This window comes from Dipodomys spectabilis, unplaced genomic scaffold, assembly GCF_019054845.1.
Source record: "Dipodomys spectabilis isolate Male_0828 unplaced genomic scaffold, ASM1905484v1 ptg000655l, whole genome shotgun sequence".
NCBI lineage: Eukaryota > Metazoa > Chordata > Mammalia > Rodentia > Heteromyidae > Dipodomys > Dipodomys spectabilis.
The window spans coordinates 80,732-88,987 of NW_024871332.1; positions in this window are offsets into that span (position 1 = coordinate 80,732).

Here is an 8,256-nt window from a genome sequence, read left to right on the forward strand (position 1 = left end):
GAGATTTACTACTCACGATTGGGTTGCCACTTTGAGCCACAGTGCCACTTCCAGTTTTCTCGTGGTTAGTTGAACAGAAATGTCTCACAAACTTTCCTGTCCAACCTGGCTTTGAACTAGATCTAGAGATCTGAGCCCTCTGAGTAGCTAGAATTATAGACATGAGCCCCTGTCACCTGGCTTATTGCTTACCTGAGACATAGGCCAGTTAATATTAAATTCAATCATGTTTAACTTTGTAAAATAAGGCTAACTGAAATGCCTTCCACTAGAAATAATGAATCAAATGTGTAAGTGGGTTACAAAGATCTTACCAAAAGCTACATATTTTCCTTGTGTTTTTTTTTTCTTCCAAAATTGTGTGCATTCCAGAATCATACCTTATCTTTCCTTGCTGGTTTCTTTATTTTATTTCATCAATGTCCACAGCTTCTTCAGCCATCATTTATTTATGTGAAGAGCTTTCAAACATCTATTTTCAGTCTAAATTCCTTGTATGCACCTCTCATCAACTGCCATAAAAACTTGTGAAACAGTAATCATCTCTTATCATTACTGGATATTAATGTGTAAGTAAAATTTAAGAAAATAAAGAATAATATCAATAAATATAACATGATTTTAATAGTAATGCTGAACATAAATACAACATTGATTATATTCTGAGCAATATAAAAACCTCAAGGAAAAGAAATCACTTTTATTAGTGCTGGTATTATGATTTAAACTCAATACCTTACCTTCTCACTTAAGCTTTTTCCCTCAAGCGTGGTGCTCTGTATTTGAACCACGGCTCCTCTTCGAATTTTATTTGGGGCATAATATAGAGATAAGAATCTCATGGAATAAAAAAAAACATTTGTGGCCCTATCTTGGGTTCATTTCACATAACATTCTCTTATAAAGTTATATGGTACCATGTACTACTTACTGCAAGTGAGGTTAACCATGGGACCAATGGTTATTTGAGCCTCGCTTATTTCACTTAATAAAATTGTTTCCCCGTCTTTCCATTTCCTAGCAAATGGGTCGATGTCATTCTCTCTGATGAAGGCATAGAATTCCATGGTGTGTGTGTGTGTGTGTGTGTGTGTGTGTGTGTGTATCACATTTTCTTGATCCATTCATCTACTAAGGGGCATCTGGGTTGGTTCCATATCATAGCTATGGTAAATAATGCTGGAATAAACATAGTTGTGCTGGTAGCTTAATATCGTCTTCTTTGTGAACATTTGGGCAAATGCCAAAAATGGGATTGCTGGATCATAGGGGAGCTCTAACTGGAGTCTTGGAAAATTTATATCAAGTGAAGTAAGCCAAACCCAAAGAAATAGGTCCTATGGTTTCCCTTACGTGCAATAACTATTATATGTCTCAGACAAGCATACAAGTTCAAAAGCTATGTACATAAAACCAGATAAGCTGATGTTAAGCGAAATAAACCCCAAGATAGGATTTATAATCTACCATGTTTTTTTTTCTTTTTATGTTCCTCCCCCCATGGTTTAACCCCTGTTTTCACTGTATTTAATGTTGGGGCCTGCATCTTGTATACACCCTTCTCTAGCTTGGGGAGGGGAAGGGAAAAAACAAAATGTTTAAATAGGGCCGGCTGACCCGTTGTAACAATGAGATGCACAAGACACTATGTTGAAAAAGGAACTTTACAATATGGGCAGGGAAGCATGGAAGGGAGGACAGGGGGAGTGTAGTTGTGGAGGTGGGAGCGAAGAAAGGGTAGGGGAAAAACAAAGGAGGAGGTAACAATGCTTGATAGAAAATGTACTCATTACCTTGCTCATGTAACTATAACCCCTCTATACTATATTTTACAGTAAAACCCCCTTTTATAAAACAGAAGGTGTCATGTACACCAAGTATAGTAGCCCACATGTGTAATAACTCCTGATTGAGAAGCAGAGATGACAAGGTTCATGGTCTGAGGCCAGGCCAGAGAACAAATGCCAAGAAGCCATCTCAACAAATGAGCTTTCCATAGTGGTTCACATCTGTAATCCTAGCTAATTATGTGGGAGGCATAGGTAGCAAAGTCTCAGTCAATCTAAGATCAGACCCGGACAAAAAGTTCAAGACCTCAAGTAATTAAATGGACTAGAAGTATGGTAAAAGTAGTTGAGCTTCTTGATGCTATACAACCAGAGTCCTCTCTAGCAAGCAGAAAATCCTTGAATAGAACTCTTCCACCAAAAAGCCTAAATAACTTTATCCTATTTGAACATCTAATTTCAATGCGACTGACAGATCCGAGATGGTGACATTCTCTTTAAAATTAGCTATTCAAAAGAGACAAAGTTATTTAGGTTTTGAAAAAAATTGAAAAGGAAAATGCATGTGATTTTTGTTAGCTCTATAATTCTTGAAAACATAAAATGTACTCAAGAATTTAATATATATCCATATGTGTGCATATGTCCATGTACGTATGTATATCATGTATGTATGTATATATGTACATATATATATATATACACATACATACAAATGGTTCATCTCTTCTCTGTGTAGCTAATGGTACAAATGAATCTGTATAATAACTACTCAAATGCATGAATAGACAAAGAGAATGAGCAGAGAACTCATATTCAGGAAATTATGGCTAGCCCATAACCCTGAAAATCTTTTACATCAGTTTGCATATTTCTGTGACTGCAGTACAGGGACCATACGACGACAGTGGGATACCAGGCAGATGAATTGAGAAATGAGAGATACAAATGTTAAAAATATTCTTTCTGATGGTTAAGTAGAATTTCTTGTATGTGTGTGTGTGTGTGTGTGTGTGTGTGTGTGTGTGTGTGTGTGTGTATTACATTTTCTTGATTAATTTTTCTCTTGAGGGTTATATGGGCAGATTCAATAAGAATGGTTGGGCTGAAACCTTTACTATATCCTGGTTTGTAATCTTTCAGGTAAATGACCAGGAGTAGAGTTGTTGGATCATATGGTAGTGGGTAGTCAAAAGAGGGGTGAAGGTTTAAAAGGTAGAAGAATGAACAGGAGAAAATGCAAAGGGGGAAAATGCAAAGGGGAATCCATAAATATCCTACAATTGTAAGATGAGTGAAGGAAGAAGTGCATAGATGAGGGATGGATGAGACTATTGAAAGGGTTGACATTGATCTAGGTATATTGTACGTATAAAATGCTGTTTAATGATAATTCCTATGCTACTTAAAATAATAATTAAAAAATCATGTCCCTAAACTGTTATGCAATTAGAAGCAAAGAAGGAGTATTTGCTCAGATCAACTCCCGGGTCTATAAGTCTTTTTTGTTAAGATAAGTTTTAAAACAACACTAATGATACATATCGCTGAAGAAAATTTAATGATTTTCAGCTATTTAAAATAATCATTTTTGGTGATATGGCTCAAGTGGCAGAGTGCTACTTAGTGAGCAAAGCTGTCAGATATTGAATTCAAGTCTCAATCTCGAACAAAAGTACAAACAATCAGTAAAATTCAGGCACTTTCCTGGGCTCTGGTATCTTTAATCCTACCTTTAATCAGAAGTCAGAGATCTGGGGATCTCAGTTCAATGTCAGCTTAGATAGGAACTTCTGTGAGACTCTCATCTCCAATTCACTGCCAATGAAAGCTGGAGTGGACTCATGGCTCAAGTGGTAAAATGCTAGACTACAGCAAAAACTCAGGGGCAGAGCCCAATCCTTGTGTTCAAGCCTTAGAATCGTGCATATACATACACAAAGGAAGTAAGTCACTCAAGTTCTCAATCTTCTATTTCCCTAATCCTAACTCAAATCTTGGACAGAACCCTAAGAGAAACCTTGATGATAATAGTAACCCAATCCTAAAATTAATGGAAAATATATCCTAACAGATTCTCATTGTCTTTGAAATGATTTATTTGCACTTTGCTACAAATCCTACAGATTCCCTAACTTGGACTCTGAAATCGTTCCCTATTATGAATCATTAACCTCGAATCTTCATATCATGAAAACTACCATAGTTTCCACTGATCTTAACTTTTACTGAACTCCTCTATCTACAAAAAGAAGTTGCAGGTTTACTTAAAATCTACTCTAGTTCCTAACCCTAGCTATATATCTAAACCTTACTAGAAACCTAACTCTAAATTTAACCCTATTGAACCCTGAATAGGAAACTTAGGAAAACTCTGGAGTTTTTGTTAAATTTCAAACTTATTTAACTTGAAAGTGTGAGCAGAAAACTCAGTTTTACCTTAAAGCTTACCCTTCCCTAAGCTTAAGTCTAACCTGAACTAGACGAGCAACCCTAGCCCTAGAACTAATAGCCTTTGGATTCTAAAAGCCATACAAATACATTAGTTTTTATTCATCCTAACTTTGATTCAACTCATCTCTCAAATAGTTTGTAGTTTTTCTCATTATCTTGCCATTTTTGCAACCCTAACCCTAACTGGAATATTGAGGCTAACCCTCACACTAACCATACCCTAATCTTAATAATTATTAGCAGTTTCTTACTTCACATTCATCCTAATTCTAACTAGGCTTGTTATTCGAAGATTTACTTTCAGTTAGACCCTAAACTTTCCATTTCCCTAATGCTAACTCTAACTCCAGCTGGAACTGAAACCTAACTTTCACCCTAATGATAGTCCAATTCTAATGTTTAAGAAAAATACTCTGTTTTTATTCATTCTAATGAATACTCCAGTTTGTACTCTGGAAATGAGATTCAGTTTGCCCTAATTTCCACAAATTTTCTGACTCTTCCTCTGAAGTTATCTTGTTCCCTAACATGAACCTTTATATTATTTGTCCTCACATTCTCTTATCAGGAAAAATACTCTAGTTTCCAATGATCCTACCTTTTCCTGAAATCCTGTATCCTAAAACAATTTCAGATTTACTTACCATCTATTCCATTAATTAACTCTAACTCTCAACCTAAACCTGGCTGGAAAACTCTCATTAATCATTACGAGAATGATCACTGAGAAATAAATATAATGATAATGCTCTAGTTACTGTTCAATCTCATATTTTTGCTTCCACTTGTTAGTGAAAACTGAATATTATACTAAAAACATTCCTATTCATAACACTATTCATAATCAGAACAAAATACTGACCCTAATGTTAATCCAAATTATATGTCAATACTAACACTAACACAAGTACACTAGTTTTCACTCATCCTAACTTGATTCAAATAAGCCTTCCAAAAATCGGTTTCAATTTTTTTCCAATATCTTAGTCATTTTCTAACACTAAACCTAATCTTAACTAGAACATTGAGAATAACCATAACCCTAATTGCAAGTAGATTTTAATATTCATATCAATACTCTAGTTCACATTCATTCTAATTCCTGACAGGCTTATTGTAAAATTTACCTTCAATTTGACTCTCATTTTTTCTCCTTCACTCTAATCCCAATCATGGCTAGAATCCTAACCATATCCTTGACACTAATGGTATCTCACTTCTAAAATTTATGAAAAACGGTTGTTTTGTGTCATCCTTACTGAAATTCCACCTGTAATTCTTGAAATAAATTGAAGGTTTTCCTAAACTCTATAGATTTTATCACTCTTAACTCTGAATCTATCTTGTTCCTTAACAGGAATCATTATATCCATTGATCTCAAATCCTGATATTATGAAATACATTGTACTTCCACTATCCAAGCTTTTCCTGAATTCCTAGAACCTAAAATAAGTTCAGATTTACTTAACATTTAAAACATTTCTTTTCTTTTTCTTTTTGTCGAACGTGGGGCTTGAACTCTGGGCCTGGGCATGATCCCTGAGTTCTAGGTCATGATCCCTGAGTTCTTTAGCTCTAGGTGTGCACTTTACCACTTGAGCCACAGCACCACTTTTGAGTTTTCTGGTGGTTAATTGGAGATAAAAGTCTCATGGACTTTCTGCCCTGGCAAGCTTTGAACTGCAATCCTCAGAAAACAGCTTCCTGACTAGCTAGGATAATAGGCAGGAGAAACTAGTTTAACCAATTTCTTTATCCTATTCTCAACCCCCTTTAACCAGAAACCTAATCCTAATCACAATCTAATTTAACACCAAATAGTTACTGTAAGGAAAATTGTCTAGATTCTATTCAATCACACATTTTTTTTTTGCTTCTACTTCTTATTGGAAAACTAAATTTTACACTAAAGCGTATCCTTCCCTAAACCTAATGAGAAAAAAATGTAATTTACCCTTTAAGCCAAATTATGTCTGAACGTTTAAAGTAACACAGACACTGGTTTTCATTCATTCTAACCTTGATGCCATTCATTCTTCTTAAAATATGTTGCAGTTTTACATCTTTTTATATCTTACATCTTTTTCTCATGCTAACCCCAAATCTAACTGGAAAACCTTGCCTAATCCTAAACCTACATATAACCGAAACATAATGTTAATAGCAAGCTTCTATTACACTTTTATTCTCTTGCTCAACATGTAGGTCTAAATTTTACTTGCATTTTGAGCCTATATTTTTAAGTGTTTTTCTATTTCCTGTCAGGTTTTCTTTTTCTTTATCTTTTTTTTTGTTCGGTCATGGAGCCTAAATTCTAGCATTGGGCGCTCTCCCTCCACTCTTCAGATCAAGGCAAGCGATCTACCACTTGAGCCACAGCGCCACTTATGGTTTTCTAGTGGTTTATTGGAGATATAAGCCTCACAGACTTTCCTGCCTGGGCTGCTTTGAACTCCGATCTTCAGACATCAGCCTCCTGAGTAGCAAGGATTACAAGCGTGAGCCACTGACACCCATCTTTATTATTTTTTAAATTTTATTTTATTGTAAAGATGCTTTAAAGACAATTAGTTACACGAGTAAGGTAATGGGTATATTTCTTGTTGAGCATTGTTACACACTTCTTTGTTGTTCTCCTACTACCCTACCTCCCTTACTCCTCGTTCCCCATGGTGTAAAGTTCATTTTCAACACAAGGTCTTCTGAGTATCATTGTTGCAATGGGTCATCCTGCACTGAACCTATTTCACTAATCCTAATTCTAATTCTGTCTGGGATCCTAAACCTAAACATAATAATAATAACTTCAATTCAGAAGTTAACAAAAATATTCAAGTTTTTGTTCATCCTGTTAATCCACTATACAACTTGAATTAATTGCAGTTTAGCTCATTTTTTTCCCAAATTAGATTATATGTGCAAATATAAAGATGTAACTTTATGTGAAATACAGAAGATCTTTGGAAGAAGAAGTAATGAAAAAAAAATAGAGGCAGGGAGTTTAATCAAATGCTTTAAACATATTATGGAATTGCCACTTCTGACAGTTAATAACCATTAACAAAATACCTAGTATTTTTTAAGAGAGCCATTGATATGTCTGGGAAATAAAATACTTGTGTTAGATAAACTTTGTTCATGCATATTTTAAATTGTTATTGGTCAATTATTTAACTTAATGAACGAAAATATATCAAATAAGATTCCATGAAAAATACATAAAACAGTTTTTTAGTAATTGAGAAAAAGTTATAGTCATGAATTTTAGGAAACTACATTTCTATTTCCCAATGAAGCAATGATTTAAGTTTACTAATCTAGTTACTTTAGACATCATAATTGGCATGAAAAACAACTAACTGTACATCTTGTTTCTTGAATGAGTGATGTTTAAACATGGTCTTTCATTCAAATGAATACTTAGGTTTACTTTCAAAATAAATGCAATTTTATCTCCTTTCAGAACAAGTACTTACCCTGCAATTAAATGTATTAGTATATTCAGGTATTTAAAAGCTAAAATTTCTATTTTTGATACGTAGCTCTACCTATTCAGAATGACACGGTTTTTGTATTCGTAAATGTCTAACCTCTGGGATTTTTGCTTCATCAATATAAATTATCTCATGAGGTTGTTGCAAAGGCTCCAGTAACCAGTGTGGTCAAAAATATTTCCTAAATTCTAAATTTAAATCTAATCATTTTTAGCCTTTGATTATATCATATATTGTCTCTTTAGAGCAATTAAGCTAAAATAATTACTACTTTTTAAACATTTTGCTCACATTGTAAATAATATCAACACAGGTCACCAAGAGACTGATTATTTCAGACTAATCTTATTTGGTAAAGTTAGTGTGAAGAATGTAGAGAGCAGAAGGTTCTTATACTCAATAAATATTTTTGGTTAATTTAAATTAAATTAAATATCTGGATTTCTAATTTGGAGGTTAATCACATGGAAACAGGAAAAAAATTTTTAAAAAATAATTACTTTGGGACCATTTTTCTTTT